The sequence below is a fragment of the Nicotiana tabacum genome, chromosome 9 (genome assembly GCF_000715075.1).
Source record: "Nicotiana tabacum cultivar K326 chromosome 9, ASM71507v2, whole genome shotgun sequence".
NCBI lineage: Eukaryota > Viridiplantae > Streptophyta > Magnoliopsida > Solanales > Solanaceae > Nicotiana > Nicotiana tabacum.
Window position 1 is genome coordinate 60,933,916 of NC_134088.1, and position 22,204 is coordinate 60,956,119.

A 22,204-nucleotide genomic window follows, 5' to 3' on the forward strand; every position below is an offset into this window, starting at 1 on the left:
TTCCTTCAGTTGACTATAGACTCTGTAATATTGTCATCTTTTTGATCTACCGTTGTCATACATGTATCACATCTTACTCAATATGCTTCATTAACTCTCTTCTTATTTACCGCTAACATTTATGTCTATCACTTTATTCTGAAAACTCAAACAAGACATACGTTTGTTATTAGTTAACCTTACTCCATATACTGGCTCTTCGGGTTGCCTAACATTCTTTCTCTACTAAGGATGGGAGCCACACTAAGGTAATATTTATCCCTTCCAGTGCCTATCTTTGTAAAAATGATTCTGAACATTCTAGTATTCATATCTAGTTCTACTTCTAGAGTGCACCATCTGGGTGTCTCACAAGGAGATCTATTAGTACATTTGTAATATCCTTTGGAAATGTCAGCTAACGCTAACAATCCATCCACCATTTTTTGGGTTACCCTAACACCAGCTAGATCCTGATATCCTACCTTCTCCTATACTACTTCTGTTAATCCTCATAGGGCATAAATCAGATGTGTAACGCCAATGTCAACACTATCAACCTCAGAAAGGTCAAGCATCAAAGGTAAACGAGAAGTTAAATAGCAATCACAGCCGCTAGCCTCGACCGAATCGGGGAAGCAGGAAATAGAAGAAGAAGAGGAAGATTTTCTGATCCCTCGAACTTTTATTATCCCCGAAGATTCTGAAGCCACCAAATCGATGGTCGAAGAACTGAACAGGTTATATTGATCGGGCATCAGCCCGAGAGAAAGGTATACCTGGGAACAGGATTGACCCCCGAACTCAGAAAAAAACTTATTCAATTTCTTATCGATAACATAGATTGTTTTTCTTGGTCCCATTTAGATATAATAGGGATCCCGCCGGATACAACGACGCATCGGCTAAGCTTGGACCCTATGTTCAAACCGGTGAAGCAAAAGAGAAGACCCCAGTCCGAGGTAAAGTACACATTCATAAAGGACGAGGTAACTAAACTTCTCAAAATAGGATCCATTCGGGAGGTGAAGTATCCCGAATGGTTAGCCAATGTAGTTGTAGTCTCTAAAAAAGGGAACAAACTTAGAATGTGTATAGATTATAAGGATTTAAACAAAGCATGGCCCAAAGATTCTTTTTCGCTGCCCAACATCGATCGCATGATCGATGCCACGCCCGGCCACGAGGTCCTTACTTTTCTCGATGCCTATTACGGGTATAATCAAATCCAAATAAACTCGGAAGACCAGGAAAAGACTTCATTTCTCACCAAGTATGGAACATATTGTTATAGTGTGATGCCCTTTGGGCTAAAAAATGCAGGAGCTACTTACCAATGCCTAGTAAATAAAATGTTCGAGGAACAAATAGGTAAATCAATGGAATTTTATATTGATGACATGCTAGTTAAGTCCCTACGCGCAGATGACCATTTGGCTCATTTGCAGGAAACATTCAAGATTTTGAGGAAATACAACATGAAGCTCAACCCCAAGAAGTGTGCTTTCGGGGTCGGTTATGGAAAGTTCCTCGGCTTCATGGTATCAAATCAGGGGATCGAGATCAACCCCGATAAAATCAAGGCCATCGAAGACATCGCCATCATGGACGATGTAAAAGCCGTGCAGAGGCTAACGGGATGGATTGCTACCTTAGGCCGATTCATTTCATGGTCGTCAGATCGAAGTCACAGATTTTTCTCTCTACTCAATAGGCCGATTTCGCTTGGACCCCGGAATGTCAACAGGCATAAGAAGAATTTAAGCGATATCTATCGAGCCCACCACTGCTTCATACTCCAACAATAGACGAAAAACTTTACTTGTACTTGGCAGCATCGGAAATCGCAATAAATGGTGTCCTTGTTCGAGAAGAGCAAGGTACGCAATTTCCCGTTTATTATATAAGTCGAACCTTAGGAGAAGCAGAAACTAGATATCCATACTTAGAGAAATTGGCACTTCCACTGGTAAGCGCCTCTAGAAAGTTAAGACCGTACTTTCAATGTCACCCCATATGCGTATTAACCACCTACCCACTTCGTAATATTTTGCACAAGCCCGAACTATCAGGCCGATTGGACAAATGGGCTGTCGAACTCAGTGGGTAAGATATCGAATATCATCCCCATATGGCCATCAAGTCTCAAATTTTAGTGGACTTCGTGGCCAATTTCACGCCAACCCTCATACCCGAAGTCGAAAAGGAACTCTTGTTGAAATCGGGTACATCATCGGGGGTATGGATCCTTTTCATGGATGGGGCTTCAAACATGAAGGGGTCCAGGCTAGGCATCATTTTAAAGCCGCCTACGGGTAGCTCTATTAGGCAACCTATCAAAACTACTAGGTTGACTAATAACGAGGCCGAGTATGAGGCCATGATTGCAGGTATCGAGCTAGATAAAAGCTTGGGAGCATAAATCATTGAAGCCAAATGCGACTCTTTACTGGTGGTAAATCAAGTAAACAAAACATTCGAAGTTCGAGAGGATAGAATCCAAAGGTATTTGGACAAACTGCAGGTCACTTTACACCATTTCAAAGAGTGGACTTTACAGCATGTACCACGAGAACAAAATGATGAGGTCGATGCACTTGCAAATTTGGGATCATCGGTCAAGGAAGACGAGATAAGCTTGGGGACTGTCGTTCAACTCTCGATGAAGGTCATGCCGAGATAAATTCTACAATCTTAAACTGGGATTGGAGGAATAAGTATATTGAATACTTGGAGAACAGAAATCTCCCATCGGACCCTAAATATTCGAGGGCCTTATGATCCAAAGCTGCTCGATTCACATTGACTGCAGATGGAACATTATACCGAAGAACATTCGATGGACCATTGGCAGTATGCTTAGGTCCAGGAGACACCGACTACATCCTACGTGAGATTCATGAGGGTACTTGTGGAAATCACTCCTGTGCTGATTCATTAGTCCGAAAAATAATCAGGGTAGGGTATTATTGGATCGATATGGACAAAGATGCAAAGGAGTTTGTTCGAAAATGTGACAAATGTCAAAGGTTTGCACCAATGATCCATCATTCCGGAGAGCAACTTCACTCAGTCCTATCCCCATAGCCATTCATGAAATGGGGAATGGATATCGTCGGCCCTCTGCCATCGACCCCAGGTAAAGCTAAGTTCATTTTATTTATGACTGACTGTTTCTCTAAATGGGTTGAAGAACACACATTCGTGAAAGTAAGAGAGAAATAGGTTATAGACTTTATCTGGGATCATATCGTATGTAGATTCGGGATACCCGTCGAAATAGTGTGTGACAATGGGAAACAGTTTATCGGCGGCAAAGTGACGAAATTCCTCAAAGACCACAAAATAAAAAGAATATTATCAACGTCGTATCACCCTAGTGGGAAGGAACAGGCCGAATCACCAAACAAAACTATCATTCAAAACCTAAAGAAAAGGTTGAACGATGCTAAGGGAAAATGGAGAGAAATCATACCCGAAGTTCTTTGGGCATATCGAACAACATCAAAATGAGGTATGGGGGCAACCCCGTTCTACTTAGTATATGGCTCTGAAGCCTTGATTCCAGTCAAAGTTGGGGAACCCAGCGTCACGTTTCGATATATAACGGAAGAGTGAAATCACGAGGCTATGAATACTAGCCTCGAATTATCGGATGACAAAAGAGAAGATGCTCTCGTCCGATTGGCCGCCCAAAAGCAGCGAATCGAAAGATACTATAATCGAAGAACCAAGCTTCGCCATTTTTAACTCGGGGACTTAGTGCTAAGGAAAGTCACCCTCAGTACCCGAAATCCAAACGAAGGAAAACTGGGTCCAAACTAGGAAGGACCGTATCAGGTTCTCGAAAAGGTCGGAAAAGGATCCTACAAGATCGGTATTATAAACGGCAAATAACTATCAAGCAATCTGAATGTGTCGCACCTAAAACGATACTACCGCCAAGGTATGACCCTCCCATATTTGCTTATATTTCGAAACTAACCCTTGTAAGAGTCCAATCGAGAGCAAGGATGGATCCTCGATGCAAGAAAGATACTTCATAACAACAGGGTTACGATAGGAAAAATTGTAAGAGCCAAATGGTCAAAACGAACCATGCTCATGTAGTTGGCCCGAGCCCTGACGCAAAACATGAACACATGTATAATGACTTGCAAAGAAAGTTTTCTTCTTTACCGATATCTTATATACAAGAAAAATTCCTCTAATCCATATTTATTATGCAAAAAGGATTGAGGTAAATCAACGAGTTCGAGCCGTAATCACTTGACTATTTCGCCTACGGGCTATATCACTTCTAGTTCGAATTATTCACTTGACTACTAAGCCTATGGGCTACGTTTATTTCGAGTTCGAGCAAGCAATCACTTGACCCTTACGCCTACGGGCTACATTACTTCGAGTTCGAATCATTCACTCGAATACAAAGCCTACGGGCTACTTTTATTTTCGAGTTAGAGCAAGCAGTCACTCGACCCTTATGCCTACGGGCTATATTACTTCGGGTTCGAATCATTCACTCGACTACTAAGCCTACGAGCTACGTTTATTTCGAGTTTGAAAAAGCACTCACTCGACCCTTACACCTACGGGCTACATTACTTCGAGTTTGAATCATTCACTCGACAACTAAGCCTACAGGCTACTTTTATTTTCGAGTTCGAGCAAGCACTCACTCGATCCTTATACCTACGGGCTATATTACTTCGAGTTCGAATCATTCACTCGACTACTAAGCCTACAGGCTACTTTTATTTACGAGTTCGAGCAAGCACTCACTCGACCCTTACGCCTACGGGCTGTATTACTTCGAGTTTGAATCATTCACTCGACTACTCAGCCTACGGGCTATGTTTATTTCGAGTTTGAGCAAGCACTCACTTAACCCTTACGCCTATGGGCTATATTACTTCGAGTTCGAATCATTCACTCGACTACTAAGCCTATGGGCTATGTTTATTTCGAGTTCGAGCAAGTACTCACTCGAACCTTATGCCTACGGGCTACGTTACTTCGAGTTCGAATCATTCAATCGACAACTAAGCCTACGGGCTACGTTCATTTCGCGTTCGAGCAATCACTCACTCGACTAATAAGCCTACGAGCTGTATTACTTCAAGTTCAAACAATCATTCAACTTGACTACTAAGCCTATGGGCTACCTTATTTCAAGTTTGAGTAAGCGCTCACTCGGTTATAAAGGCTACAAAGTCCAAATTCAATCAAATTGCCTAAATCCTTATGAAAACATTCATAAGGCATGAATAAAACAAAATCTTCACAAGGCAGGAAATAAAATAGAGGCAAGTCGATAAAAGAAAAAGATATTCCTATATATACAATATTGTTTACATGATTGTTTGCAACATAGAAACTAAGGGCTAAGTTTCTTGGTTATCTCCGGGAGCAGTCTCTTCTCCACCGGGCTCCTCCCCACTCTTGGACCCGCTCTTGCTCCCATCATCGTCATCATCATCATCATCCGAAGCCAAGGCTTCAGCATCGGCTTCGAGCTCTTTAGCCCTTTTTATCTCTTCAGCGAGGTCAAACCCTCGAGCATAGATCTCCTCGAGGGTCTCCCTCCGAGATCGGCACATAGCAAGTTCAGTAACCAAATGTGCTCGAGTATCGGTGGTCTCGACTGCCTCTCTTGCTTGTACCTGGGCAGCTTCAGTATCGGCCCGATAGACGGCCACGAGTGCATCCGCATCGGCCTTTGCCTTTTCGGCGTTAGATTCGGCCTTGGCAAATTCAGAGGCCAACCGAGCCTCGAGCTCCTCTATTCTTCTTCCTTGAATCGATCTTTCTTCCTTCATACTTTGAAGTTGGTTTTTGGCCGATGATAATTGGGCTTGAGCAGCCTCATTCTCTACAACGAAGCGATTCATACCTTCTTTCCACTTCAAGGACTCCGCTTTTATCACATCGACCTCCTCACGAAATTTCTCGATCATCTCAATTTTCTGCTACAGCTGTGAGACCAAAATATTAGCCATCGTTCCGATATCGAGCTCATAGGTTTTCAAAAGTATCATTACTTGCTCGGACAGATCGGTCTGATCTTGGTGAGCCTTGGCCAACTCTGCTCGGATGTCTTTGATTTCCTCTCCCCTTTGCCCTAAGAGGAGTTTTAGGGAGTTCCTCTCCTCCATGACCCATCGAAGGTCAGCCTCGTATCAATGCAGCTCGGTTTGAGACCGAGAACATGCTTTTCGATGAACTGTCACAGCATGCAAGGAAAGAAGAAACGAAGTTAGAAAAGAAAAACAAGCATAAAAGCATTACTAACGAAGTGAGCTAAGGCTTACCCGGTTCAAAGCTTGCTGCACTCCGAGGAAAAGATACGATGCATCACTAGTGCCGACAACGTCCTCGACACCGGTAAACAAATCACGAAAAAAGGATCATCTCCCTCGTGAGATCCATCTTCCTCAAGGGCCCCTAAAGCCTGGGCTTCCCGAATCGCCCCTCCGGAAAAAGCAGGGAAAGTGGGCGAGTCTTCGATTACTACTTCCCCAAGTGAGTTGCTTGGGGCATTCTCTTCGGTTCTAAGAGAGTCAGGAATGGCCCCCTCAGGCATATCCACCATCCGTTGACTTCGATGGGAGATATCCTCGATTTCCAACCGCTCGGGGACTTTGCCCGAATCTTTCTCCGATATATCCTCAGTTCGAGGCGGAGCCTGGTAAACCATCATCGATCCAACTGCCTGTGGGGCATCGATGGTTTTCTTCATTTGGGGCGCCAGCGCGGACCCGTCATTATCTTCTTCTTCTTCGTCTTCATCTCTTAGATGCAGAACTGATTCTACGGTAAAAGGAATGGTATTCTTCTTCGGCTTACGAGCCGTCCTCTTCTTCGGTTTTGGATCTTCGGGAACGGAAGACCTTTTTCTCTTATTAAACTTCACCGGCTTTGGAACAGAGGTCGAAGCCTCTTCCTCGACGGACGAGGGCCTAAAAATGCATCTTTGCCCACACCTACATAGGGGAAAATTTATTGAATTATATGGAAAGCATCTCGTTCGAACTACCAAAAAATACGAGAAAGGGGCTTACCATGATTTTTGGCTTCCCATCGGCCCTTTTGACAAATTGCGCCATGAGCGCTCGGCGTATGAGGAGATCGAGGCCAGATCTCGTACTCAATTCTTCAGATAGGGAACTGCGCCGGGCAATCCAGGGAACTGCTGCATCACAAAAAGGGGGATATCGGTGAGAAAAGAAATAAAAGGGCAAAATAATAGGAGATAACAACAGAATTACACTTACGCTTCATGTTCCACTCCTCGGGAAAAGGCATCTTTTCAGTCGGAATCAGGTCCGAAGTCCTTACTCGAACGAACCTGCCCATCCAGCCTCGATCCCTGTCCTAGCCTATGCTCGAGAATAGAGCCTTGGTAGCCGGACGCTGAAGTTTTATTAACCCTCCTCGAAAAAGGCGAGGACGGTACAATCGAATGAGATGGTCGAGGGTGAAAGTCATCCCCTCGATTTTGTTCATGAAGTATCGGATCAAAATAATGACCCGCCAAAGAGAAGGATGGATTTGGCCTAGGGTTATTTGGTATTAACGACAGAAGTTAATAATAACGGGGTCGAGGGGACCTAACGTGAAAGGGTAAGTATACACACTTAAAAACCCCTTCACGTAAGTGGTGATATCTTCGTCAAAAGACGGGATTACTATTTCTTTGTTCTCCCAATTGCAATCTTTCTTTAGCTGTTCGAGATGCCTCTCGATTATCGAAAATATGTACCTCGATACTGGCCAACATCGTCGGGAACCGACGAGCCTTTATCGACCTTAAAATCAGAGGTAAGAACACACGCCCCAGGAACGCACTCCTCAGGCTGTGTCTCTACCAGTGTTTCATCGGCGGTAAACTGTGAAGAATAAGCTTTCTCTTTTTGAGGAATGGTTTGTGATTTTTTCGCCATTTTTGAATTTAAAGGTCGAGAATAGAAGAAAGTGACAAAGATTTGGTAGTTTTGATGAAGGATTTTTTCAGAGAGGAATCACAGATCTGCGAATAAACTCAGAGGATACGAAAAAAGAACTTGGAAAATTTGGAAGGTTGAAGATATAAAAGTGATAATTGGTAAAAAGAAAGGGCTATTTATAGATTAAAGCAATGGCGGTTCAATATCAGCGGTGACCAACCACCATCTGACACGCATTAAATGCCTTGGTAAGCTAAACCAACGGGACAACTATCACGTACGTCATGGTCTGGCTCGATGCAAACGTCAGTGCATGTCCAATCGAGCCATTGAGAAATCATATCGTTTTTCACCACATCCTTCCCGACAAATGAGGGGACTATCTGTATACGGTCGAAATTGATTTCGGACTTCGTACGATTGATCGAGATGGGATCATGATGGAGCAAAGGAAGACTTCGTAATATCGAGATGGGCTCCAAAGATGGTACAAACGAGCTTCAGATTTCAGGTGTAGGTCAAACACCAAGTTTGAAGTCATTATCGAGCTCGGGTCCGAATCTAACTATGATGAGATGTTGTGGAATCGACCTTAAGCGGCAGAGGCCAAACGATACCGAGCCCGAATCATCACCTGATCCCGAGTCGGCATCGAGCTCAAGTCGCATCGAGCTCAAAAAATAATACCGACCGACACCGAGGCCGATCGAGCTAGAGCTCACAGACAAGAGTCGTTGCAAATGTACTAAGGGAGAGAATCTCGACGGAAATTAGGGAAAAGCTGATTTATCATGGGTTCCTACTATGTATTTTTAATTATATCTAAAGTAGGATCCTCCACTATAAAGAGCTTGGCTACATTACTGTAAAGGGACTGTTCTTGGCTTACATTGTAACAAAAAACACCATAAACTCCTATATTGAAGAGTTATTCTTTTAAGCTTCATAGATTGATTCATCTTGCTTAGTCCTAGAAATTATTTTCTTTCCAACCTTGTTTATTTTGCATTCTTTGCAATCTGTATTTGATATTTCTATTTATTCTTACAATTTGTATTAAGTTATACCACATATCCTTAGAACTACATATAAATTCAACTCTATCCATTTTTCGGGTAAACAAGAAAATCAAGGTATCAAATAAACCTTTCTCTAGAGAAGAAAGTTAAAAATTTCTTTGTGAGATAACTAGCTTTAAATGAAGTTCATCCGTCACTAGTTATTAATTAATAGTACTCCTTCCGCCCCACGTGAAAGAGAACTTTTGATATGTAAATCTGCAGCTAAAATTATCTATTTAAATGATGTTCCATAAGTTTTTTTTTCTCTCCCAGTAAAAGAATTACTCTCTGTGTTTCAATTTAGATATATACATTTTTCATATTAGTCTGTTCCAAAAATAAAATAATATATTTCTATAATTAGAAATAATTCAACTTTAAAGTCTTTATTTTATCTTTAATGTGAAGCTTTTTTATAATCACACAAATGTCACGGCCCCGCAAATCTTTTACCTTTTAAGTTTCTAAGACCACAAGTTTCAAAAGTATTCTTTTTTTTTTTCTTAAATTCTGTACCAGTCAAACTACATCGTATAAATTAAGATACATGAAGTAATTTTTAGGCAACAAGTGTTACCGAATATAATAATATTGGACTAAAATCACACGAAACGTCTCTTCGGAATCTTGCAGACAAGCGCACTTCCAAATATTTACTATATCTTAAGGCATATGCATTAACCTCTCAACAAAATTAATTTCATATTTCATCTTTTAATCAAGTTCAGCCAAAAGTAAAAGTGTTCAAAGATACTTCAAAAGCATCCATAAAGAAAGCATCCATAAAGAAAAGGAAAAAAGAGAAGAGAATGAGTTAGTTAGCCAATAATTACTTTTTTCTTTTACCTCATATTTAATTGGGATAACGATGACCCCACGTCTCCATGTACACTCATCCAAGCTAACATAGGGATAAAAAGAATTCCAAAACATCAATTGATTGAAAAGCGCATTAATTCTAAAATCTAAGTCTCTATCTGAGCGAATGACTCACCATGCACATGTAAAGATGCAAGTGGCCCTTGGCCATAATATATAGGAAGTGGCCCTTTTGTTCAAAGTAACTAGTCATAGGGAGACAAATCAAGACACACCATATAAGGAAAAAATGGCTTGGTTAATTTGTAAAGATGCAAGCATTCCACTAACCGAGGAGCAACTGGAGAAAATTCTGAAGAGATATGACAAGAATGGAGATGGTAAGCTGAGTAAGCAAGAGCTGAAATATGCATTTAAAGAGATGGGCTTACGCTTCTGTGGATGGAAAGCAGGCAGAGCATTCCATCATGCAGACATCAACGGAGATGGATACATCAACAAAGAAGAGATGATTGAGCTCGTCAAATATTCTTCTAAATGGGGTATTAGGACCTATTAGTAGTTTCATAACTGTCAGTTTGTTTACCTTTCTACTGTAGTACTTTTTATGTGTCTTTTTTTTTTTTCTTCTTCTTTTTTGGCTTCTTGTATTTCTAGAAGTAAGGAAACAAAAGGCCCTTGTTATTTTTGAAAGAAAGGGTTTTGGCTGTATGTTACTTACTACAGTAGTATGCAACTGCAAAATGTTACGTATATATGTCTCTCACTTTATCTTTATCAGTGCGAGTGATGATACATGCTATGTTTATGTATATTTTCTTTTGAAGCTTTATGCTTTTATTTCTTATTTTATGTTTTATGAACGGTGTGAAAAATATTTATATTATTAGATTACTTAAATAAAATCTTTAGTGTCACTATATATGTGAAAAAGAACAAGGTTAATTAAAGACGCGTGATCTGTTTCAAAGTTAAAGTGTAAAATTTTTATGGAGCATCATATTAGGTCACCCCCATTTAACCTGCTTTTTGGTAATTTTAGTTATGCTTGTTTCTTCTTCGTTATTGCTTTCTTCTTTTTCTGTATTCATGTCTCATGTCCCGTGTATCCAAGAGCAGTGGCGAAACCAGAATTTACACAAAGAGGTGTCAAAATCTAAAGAAGAAGTCAAGAAAAATGATTCTACTAGTGACAGCAAAACAATATTATATTATTACAATCGTACTCGACGGGGTTTCATTTCTTGAAATATTTTTACAATATCATCATTAGAAATAGTACTAAATACATTTTTTCTACGTAAGGCACCAAGCAACCACTTAAAAGTTCATCATTCGTTCGATTACGCATGCCATTCTTGATAAATTTCATTGCCGAAAAAGCTCTTTCAAATGATGTAGTGGCAACTGGCAAAAGCAAATCAAATTTCACCAAACAGAATACAAGAGGTAAGTTTAAATGCCTCTTTGTCTGAACCAATTTTCTTGAAAGATCATAAAGTCCATTCAAATTGGAGAACCTTTCATCAATATCACGGACATCAATAATGTATGTCGCAAGCTGATTCTCAAGAGCATCCATACTAACTTCATCAAAGTCATCAGGATATAATTTAGCCATTTTCATGATCTTCTTGATGTCAAAACTAGAAAATGAGTCAATTGGATTCAAACAAGAAACTCCATGAAGCAAATTAGTAGTCACTTCGTCAAAATGACCATTGAGTTCTTGAATTTCTTACAAAACACATCAACACGATAATGATGCAAAATAGTATGATCGGTAGATTTATGTCGTGATCTTAAAGAGTTAACGTATGGCTCATCAAAATTAGGTATTAAAATGCCATACTTGATACAAAATGTAGATACTTTTTTAATAAGTGAATCCCAATCATCTTCTCTAAAACTTTGCAACCTTCTCTTTGCTACTTCTACAAGTAGCATAACATTTGCGATATCTTGCTCCTTCTTTTGTAAGCATTTATTTAGCTCATTTGTGAATGCCAAAACATCTCTCATCAAATGCAACATGAATGCAAACTCAAATGTTTGACAAGTTCTGAGATATCCCATTGCCTTAGCTCTCTCATCCATCAAACGTGCATGAACAACAAGTGCTTCAAGAACATCAAGAATAGAGCCAAACATACGAATAAAAATTTTAAAAGATTTGTAATAAGAATCACAACGAGTATCACAAGCTCTTGAAAGACCAAGTTCTTGATTTAAGCCTCTACCGGTTTTAAACTTACCCATATCTAATGCCTCTTCAATTCTTTCCTTTTGAGATTCTCGAAATTCATCTATTCGCTTAAAAGAAGATCCCAACACATTCAAAATATTTGAGACCAAAACTACAAGTTCTCCTACTTGAATACATTTTTTTGAAACCACAACAAGAGTTAATTGAACTTGATGAGCAAAACAATGAATAGAATAAGCCGATCTACTTTCTTTCCTAATCAATATTTTAAGGCCATTGAGCTCACCTTGCATATTGCTTGCTCCATCGTAACATTGCACACGAACATATGATAGACTTAAGGAATGTTTAGCAAGTAAATCAACAATTGCATTCTTTAGAGATGAAGCACAAGTATCATTGACATGAACAATATCAATAAGTCGCTCTACCACAAATCACATTCTATCAACATATCGTAAGACAATAGCCATTTGCTCCTTTCGCGACACATCAAAAGATTCATCAACTAATAAGGCAAAGTAGTCACCATTTAATTCTTTAATGATAGCTTTGATTGTTTCCATCTTACATGCAGTCACGATGTCTTTTTGAATCATTGGAGAAGTCATCTGATCATTTTGAGGAGCATATTCCAATACATAATCATGAATTTTATCACATTCCTTTGCATACCATGAGAGAATTTCAAGAAAATTACCCCTGTTAAATGATGTTTTAGATTCATCATGACCCCTAAATGCAAATCCTTGCTTCAAAAGAAGTCTTACTATATTAACCGAAGAAGTTAAACGAATCCAGTAATCATGCTTAACTTGATCAGATTGCCTCTCAAATGCAGATATAATGGACTGTTATTGACATAGTAGATCTACACATTTCCCTTTTGCATGATTATGATTGCTACTTGGCCCACCAACATGCTTATCAAAGCTCTTCTTTTTGTTCCAACTCTTAAACCCTATGCTCGAAAATACATCACCTCCACCTTGATGAATATTATAGTCTTTAAACAAATAACAACTCAAACAATATGATGCATCATTACTTATACTATACTCCAACCACTCATGATAATCATCAAACCATTTAGGATTGAAACGACGCATTACTCCATAAAAATCTATTTGAGAAAGTTATGTTCTCGAGGTTGACAAGCACCTCTCTGAATGTATGCTCTTCTAATCTCATCGCGAAGGTTTGGATGGCAGTCCAAGATTTGAGTTCTTTCGGCCGGATCGTGGTTTAAAGTTTCAAGATTAATTTGTTGTCTTTGAGAAGAATGCAGTGGTACTTCCAATTGGTTGCCATCTTCGTCCAAATTAGATTGATTATTAGTGGCCAAATTTGATTTTGGTACTGCATCTTCTTCCAAGTTAGATTGCTTATGAGGAGCGGCCAAACTTGATTTTGGTACTTTGAAAAAAAATTGCTTCATTGATTTTTGATTCTAAATTATAAAATTAAATTTAATTAGAAGAAATACAAGTAATATTTTCTATAAAATATCATAATTCACAATTATAACAACTGTCAAGTTTGTCAAGATTTCCAGACTTTTGGTACATGCATTTTCACTTAAAGGTAAAGAAACACTTAAAAGTCCAAGATGCTCACACGAATTAAAAGCAGCCTAATGAATGTAAATGAGAAATTCAGAGGAACTACACAAACTGACCACAAAGTCAATGATAAATGTAAATGTGAAATTCAAAGGAATTACATAAACTGACCACAAAGTCGATCCAATCCACCTTAATAGAGTACCAACGATTTACAAAGAGTAAAGGAACTTACTGTGGCTGCCATGACACTATGACAGGCGAATATCGACCAGCGATTTACAAAGAGGACCAACGACGGCGAGTCGGCGACAACAATGGCCACACACAATGCACTCGAGCAATTTTGAGAATGGGAGCACTGACTTTTGAAATTAGGGATTTGTTTAATCCCAATTTCGTTTGTTAGTTTAAAAAAGAGCACTTACAGCTAATAAAACGATGTCGTTTGAAGTTTGTTTAAAAAATTTTAAAAAAACTAAACAGTAAAATAGAAATTATGTTGCAATCTGGAATGGGACTTGCGACCTTCAACAACTTTTGACACCCCTTGACCGTTGCACTGGGAGGTTGTCTTGTGTCAAGGGTTGTCAACTAATTGTATATATTCTATTTTAAAAAAAATAAATTTATCTATACAGTATAATTTTCCGGCGAAGGGGTGTCAGTTGACACCCCTCGGACAAGGGTAGCTTCGCCCCTGTCCAAGAGTTATTCGGTTCTTCTTCTTCTTCCTATAAGTTGTAAACTATCATTGTAGGTTGTGCTTAGTGTTTCTTCTTCTTCTTCTTAATTGCAAAATGGGTTTGTTAGATTTGTTGATGTTTTAAAAATTTTATTATTAGAGTTTGTTGTTTATGATATTTGAAAGTTATATTTCTAATTTGAGTTCATTTGGAGTAGAATTGGATGTTGAATCGTATATTGGATTGTTGAATGTCACGACCCAAGACTAACCCGTTGTGAGGGCGCCTGTCATGGTACTAGGCAAGCCGACTACTCAGACATTTCCAACACTATAAAGCTTTGAAAGATACGAAAACCGTTTAATTTAAGGAAAATCTTTTTAAAGCATAATAGGATGTCATAACTCAATACAAAATCTCTCCCTAAACCGGGACGTCACCTAGTACATGAGCATCTACATAAGGATATAGTCTAATACACCGTCTAGGAAATAAAACTGAAACATAAAATGAAAGATAAGGGAGGAGAGTCAAGGTCTGCGAATGCCAAGCAGCTACCTCAATGATCTCCGAAGGTCCGGACTCCACAGCTCAGCAACCGTCGTGACTGGAAGCACCTGGATCTGCACACGAGGTGCAGGGTGTAACGTGAGTACAACCAACTCAATAAGTAACAAATCCAAACTTTGGACTAAAAGTAATGACGAGCTCCACAGGTACAGTTCAATATAGAAATAACAGTACTGAAATGTAGGCATGCTTTCAAGTTCAACAGTTAAACCCAATACAAGTATGATAGATCAATTCTAAACGATATGAGGAATATGACCTCTCTACATCTACATGCTAATGTACATGCGGTATGTGATGCACCACGCTGAAAACCTCGTGTACTCACTCTCTCAAAATACCAATCACTCACTACTGTATATGGTCAATCCAGCCTAGGGGAAGATCCATCCCAAATATATATACATCGACTGACAGTCAATCGTTCAGTACTGCATAAGGCCAATCTAGCCCAGGGAAAATCCATCCCCAAATATAAATGATTTGGGCAAGATCCATGCCCAGAGAAGATCCATCCCTCAAAATTAATCAACTGCACTCACTGGGGTGTACAGACTCCGGAGGGGCTCCGTCAGCCCAACCGCTATAATAAGTTAGATCCAGGCATAAATCAATAAAATATGCTGCGACGTGCAGCCCGATCCCATAAATATCACTCATAATCAGGCCCTCGGCCTCACTCAGTCATCAATCTCTCCAGTCTCCCGGGCTGACAGTGTCATGAAACTAGCCCAAAAATGAAGATGTGATGTATCGATAAATAGCAACAGAGACTGAGATATGATATGCAATGAATAAATATTACTGAGTACGAAATTTCAATTTAATCAATAAGTCAACAGCAAGGAATGACCACTATGTGTGTAACACTCCTCAAATCTATAAAAATTTTATTGACATGCTAATATATAATTTAATTATTTTCTTCTTAAATTATACTTCTATTACAGATTTAAATCCTTGTGATTGACTTTTGAGTTACTTCTCTATTTATAAATAAGTGGATATACAATTAGGGGAATGTTAATAATTTTAATATTATTAATTATTAAAAGTGGTTATCATTAATTATTAGTTATGTTAAAAAAAAACAAAAAACAAAAAAAGAAGAAGACAAAATAACAAAAAAAGGTGGGGAACAAACATAAAGCCCTTAAGCCCATAAAGGGCTGTTGAAAAGTGAAAGGCTTAAAGCCTTAAGCCTTGGATGGGGGGGGGGGTAGAAAAATTCCATATATACCAAAGCAACAAACTTCCGCAGATAAGAAACACAAGCAACGTAAAATTTTAGGTTTCTTTACAAATCACTAGTTCTTGAACTCATGTATATACAATCTCCTATTCTCAATTATCCTACAGTATAAGAATTAGATAGTTAATTCTTTTCTTCCTCTGTATCAACAATAAGTTCAATGTTTAGGTGTAAAACTTTAGAATTAATTAAAATGTACTGGTTGTTGTAGAATCGATTGTTTGGCGGGTATAAATTGGACTGGAGCCTACGTATTGGCTCGAGGGGGTTTAAGGTGAGTGGATATAACCCTTTACTAAAGTGGTTCTACTCACAGAAATATGCCCACAAAGTGTTTGATAAAATGCTTTAACGAGTCAATATGTGCTTAACTGGAACGAGTGAGCTAATGTTGACTAAGTATATTCAAGTTAAAGCTTATGTATTTTACTCGAGAAGTATAAGAGTCTATTTTTCATATTTTTATGCTTTATTACACCATCTTATATGTTAAAGTTTTAAGAGTTAGATAGAGCTTTTAAAAATACTTTGAGTAATTTTATTTCATGATTATGCTATGTATACACTCAAGAATATTATTATAAATATTGATAGATCACTTTCAAATAAGATTTAGACTTGAAAAGTAACAAGAAGAAGTTTTAGAAAGAAATAATGTTTGAGAGTATCCTCTATTCTGAGAAGGGATCATCGTCTAGGCCGAGGGTCCTGACCAAGGCGTTGACTTCCTGAAACTATTTGTGCCAAAGTAGGGAGCACACGAGCTGAGGGTCTCATTACTGAGAATTTACTTAGCAAGGCTAAGATGTGATACATGAGCGCGGAGAACCATGAAGCGAGTGGCACCTCATGGATTGGGCTTATTCGATCACACGGTGACTAAGACAGAAATAAGTCGGGATAGTTGGAACTCGCGAAGCATAAAGTGAAATAATTTTTTTTAAAAGAAAGAAAAAGAAAGGAATTTCTTTTAGAATATTCATAAACTACTACTGTGCTATTATTTTAGGATTCTTCTTAGAAGCTTTATATTTTACATACATTAAGAACCTTTATTTGTAATGTATATTTTATTAAAGTTTCGTCCCCTGTCATCGAGACTCACTGAGTATAATGGATGGTACTGACGTTCTTCTTTGGGAACCTACGTTGGTCTGCGGTACAACGTAGGAACCGGTTTTGCAGGCGAGCAGGCTACAGGTTAGGACTTTTCTTTCTTCCAGTGCTATTGGTGAGCTCCGCTTTTGTTCGTGGAGTATTCCTTTGAGTCATCTTTATTTAGTTATTTCTTTGTTTACTTGGAGAACTAGTCAGACAATCTCATGTCCTGAGCAGTGCGTCAGTTAATCAGTAGAGGCTTCATAGACACAGTCGGTGGGTTAAGATTCAGATATTTTTTATAATAACTTAGCTGTATTTCAATAGTTACTAGGAACAAAGTTTGGGAGTTGGTTATTTTAGATATTCAAATTAATTAAAAGTATTTGGTTAAAGTATTGCGTTGTTGCATATAAAGTTTGAGATTATAATAGTTTTAATAAGTGCAGATAGTTCGCTCGGTTAAATTTAGCGACCGGGTGCCGGTCAAGGCTTATTTAGAAAATGGGTCGTGGCAAACTTGGTATTAGAGCCTCACGTTTATGGAGTCCTAGGGGTCTATGAAGTCGTGTCAGTAGAGTCATATTTGTGGGTATGAAGCGCGCCATACTTATAAGTAGGAGGTTACAAGCATTTAGGAAAAGTCTCATTTATTCATACTTTAGATCGTGCAGTAGAGCCTACCTCTAAAAAATTATCTAATGTATTTGTTTCTCCAAAACTCGGAGAAATGGCTCGTACTCGCAACTCTGACACCGACTGTCACGACCCGAAATTCTCTACCGACGGGACCGTGATGGCGCCTAACATTTCACTTGCTAGACAATCCAACATTAGAAAAATCGTTAGACCAATTCCTTATTTACACTCTTCCTCACAATTCACAGAATCAATAACAACAGGTAGAGAGAAGTTTCACAAGAAATCAATATTTCATCAATGATTACTTTCACAATTTAACATCTCAACCTCGAATCAATATTCACAATTTTATCGACCTTGGTGGAACCGGATACAAGTCTCCCAACATTTCAACAACAACAATAAGCATGGATAACAAGATTTAAGACTACAAATTTGCAAGAAATGGAATTTCACTCGCATGCTATGATTCGACCACCACGTATAGATGCTCGTCACCTCAACTATACATCGTATTCAACAACAAAACACGTAGCAAATACTCACACAATACCTATTCCCTCAAGCCAAAGTTAGACACAATACTTACCTTGCTCCGAAGGCCAGTTAATTCTCAATCACAGCTTTTCCTTTGGAATTCACCTCCAAACCACTCGTATCTATTCAAAAATGACTCAATAATATCAAATATTGCGAAAGGAATCAATTATATTGCATAAGTTAAATTTCTCAAATTTTCCTCCAAAAAGTCAAAAAATTGACACCGGGTCCGCTTGGTCAAAACCTGAGGTTCGGACCAAAATCCATTTACCCATTCATCTCCGAGCCCGAATATATAATTAGTTTTGGAATCCGACCCCAAATTGAGGTCAAATTCCCGAAATCCCTAGTTTCTACCCTAACCCCTAATTCTACCATGAAAACTCTAGATTTTAGGTTGAAAATTCAAGAAATGTAATGGGTAATTGAAAGAAAATGGTTTAGAATCACTTACCAACAATTTGGGGAAGAAAACGACTCTTAAAAATTGCCTCTACCCGTTTGGTTCTTGAAAAATCTTAAAGAAATGGCTTAAACCCGTATTTGGAGTCTATTTTAAGTCACTGGACAGGCCTTCATCGCATTCGCGAGAGGCCTGTCACGTTCGCGATGCATATCGGCCTAAGGCCTTTGCATTCGCGAGTCTTTCTACGCATTTGCGTAAGGAAGGTCCCCCAAGCCTTCGCGTTCGCGACCCTGTGGACGCGTTCGCGTAGAAGAACATGACCCCCCTCCCCCAGGTCCCTTAAACTATCGCGTTCGCGTGACACAGATCGCGTTCGCGAAGGCTACCACCCCCAACGCTTCGCGTTCGCGAAGAAGAAAATTCCCCTACCCCATTTTACCTTTCGCGTTCGCGACACTACCTACGTGAACGCGAAGAAGGGCACACCAGAACAGCTGCTGCAGCAAAAATCTCAGATTTTTCTAAGTGTAAATCACCCAGTAGGCTATCCGAAACTCACCCGATCCCTCGGGGCTCCAAACCAAAAATGCACATAAGTCTAAAAACATCATACGGACCTGCTCACGTGATCAAATCGCCAAAATAACACCTACAACTACGAATTTAGCACCAAATCAAATGAAATTCTCAAGAACACTTTAAAATTTCTATTTTCTCAACTGGGCGTCCGAATCACGTCAAATCAACTTCATTTCTCACCAAATTTCACAGACAGGTCTTAAATATCATAACGAACCTATGACGAGCTCCAGAACCAAAATACGGACCCGATACTAACAATGCCAAATATCAATCAATTCTTAAAAACAAATAATTTCCAAACTTTTAATGTTCATCAAAAATTCATAACTCAAGCTAGGGACTTCCGAATTCGATTCCGGGCATACGCCCAAGTCCCATAATTCGATACGGACTTATCAAAACTGTCAAAGCACGGATCCGGGCCCGTTTACGAAAAATATTGACCGAAGTCAACTAAAATAATCTTTTAAGGCATAAATTCTTATTTTCATCAATTTTAAACATAAAAGCTTTCCGGAAACCTACCCGGACTGTGCACGCAAATCAAGGAGGGTAAAAATGAGATTTTTAAGACTTAAGAGCATAATTTTGAGTTCTAAAACATAAGATGACCTTTTGGGTCATCACATTCTCCACTTCTAAAACAATCGTTCGTCCTCGAACGGACATAGAAAAGTATCTAGGCTGGTGAAAAGGTGGGGATATCTACTCCGCATATCGGACTGGGACTCCCAAGTAGCTGCCTCAATAGGCTGACCTCTCCACTGCACTCGAACTGAAGGGTAGCTCTTTGATCTCAACTGGCGAACTTGTCGGGTAGAATTGCCACCGGCTCCTCCTCATAAGTCAAATCCTTGTCCAACTGGACAGAGCTGAAATCTAATATATGGAGACGGATCGCCGTGATACTTTCGAAGCATAGACACATGGAGTACCGGATGAACAGTTGCTAAACTAGGTGGCAACGCAAGCCTGTAAGCCACCTCTCCCACTCTCTCCAGAATCTCAAAAGGTCCGATATACCTAGGGCTCAACTTGCCCTTCTTTCCGAACCTCATTACACCCTTCATGGGTGATACCCGAAGTAACACTCTCTCTCCGACCATGAATGCAACATCACGAACTCTACGGTCGGCATAACTCTTCTGCCTGGACTGAGCTGTGCGAAGTCGATCCTGAATAATCTTGACCTTATCCAAGGCATCCTGTACTAAGTCTGTGCCCAACAACCGAGCCTGTCCAGGCTCGAACCACCCAACTAGCGACCGACACCGCCTACCATATAATACTTCATAAGGAGCCATTTGAATGCTTGACTTGTAGCTGTTGTTGTAGGCAAACTCTGCAAGGGACAAGAACTGATCCCACGATCCTCCAAAGTCTATAACACAAGCGCGGAGCATATCCTCAAAGATCTGAATAGTACGCTCGGATTGCCCATCCGTCTGAGGATGAAATGTTGTGCTCAACTCAACCCGCGTACCCAACTAACGCTGAACAACCCTCCAAAAGTGCGAGGTAAACTGCGTACCTCGATCCGAAATGATAGACACGGGCACACCATGAAGACGGACGATCTCCCGAATATAAATCTCGGCTAACCGCTGCGGTGAATAGGTAACTGCCACATGAATGAAATGCGCTGACTTAGTCAGCCTGTCCACAATAACCCAAACTGCATCGAACATCCTCTGAGTCCGTGGGAGTCCAGCAACAAAATCCATAGTGATACGCTCCCACTTCCACTCAGGAATATCTAACCTCTGAAGTAAAACACCAGGTCTCTGATGCTCACACTTTACCTGCTGGCAATTTAGGCACCGAGCTATATAGGCAACTATGTCCTTCTTCATTCGCCTCCACTAATAATGCTGCCTCAAAACCTGATACATCTTGGCGGCACCCAGATGAATAGAATACCGGAAACTGTGGGACTCCTCAAGGATCAACTTATGAAGTACATCCACATTAGGCACATAGATACGACCCTGCATCCTCAAAACTCCGTCATCTCCAACAGTAACCTGCTTGGCACCACCGTACCGCACTGTGTCTCTAAGGACAAGTAAATGAGGATCGTCATCCTGCCGATCTCTGGTGTGCTCAAACAAAGAAGACCGAGCAACTGTACAAGCTAGAACATGGCTGGGCTCAGAAACATCCAACCTCACAAACTGGTTGGCCAAGGCCTGAACATCAAATGCAAGCGGTCTCTCACCCACTAGAATATATGCAAGGCTACCCATACTAGCTGATTTTCTACTCAAAGCATCGGCCATCACATTGGACTTCCCGGGATGATACAATATGGTGATATCATAGTCTTTCAATAGCTCCAACAACCTTCTCTACCTCAAATTGAGTTCTTTCTGCTTGAACAAATACTGCAAGCTCCGATGATCAGTGAATACCTCACATGGCACGCCGTAAAGATAGTGCCTCCAAATCTTCAGTGCGTGAACAATGACTGCCAGTTCTAGATCATGAACAGGGTAATTCTTCTCGTGAACCTTCAGATGTCGTGAAGCATATGCAATAACCTTGCCACCCTACATCAATACCGCTCCCATACCAATACAAGATGCGTCACAGTATACTGTATAAGATCCTGAACCTATAGGTAACACCAATACCAGTGACGTAGTCAAAGCAGTCTTGAGCTTCTGAAAGCTCGCTTCACAATCATCTAACCACCTTAACGGGGCACCCTTCTGGGTCAATCTGGTCAACGGGGCTGCTATGGATAAAAACCCCTCCACAAATTGATGGTAATAGCCCGCCAAACCCAGGAAACTACAGATCTCTATAGCTGATGTGGGTCTAGGCTAGTTCTGAACTGCCTCAATCTTCTTAGG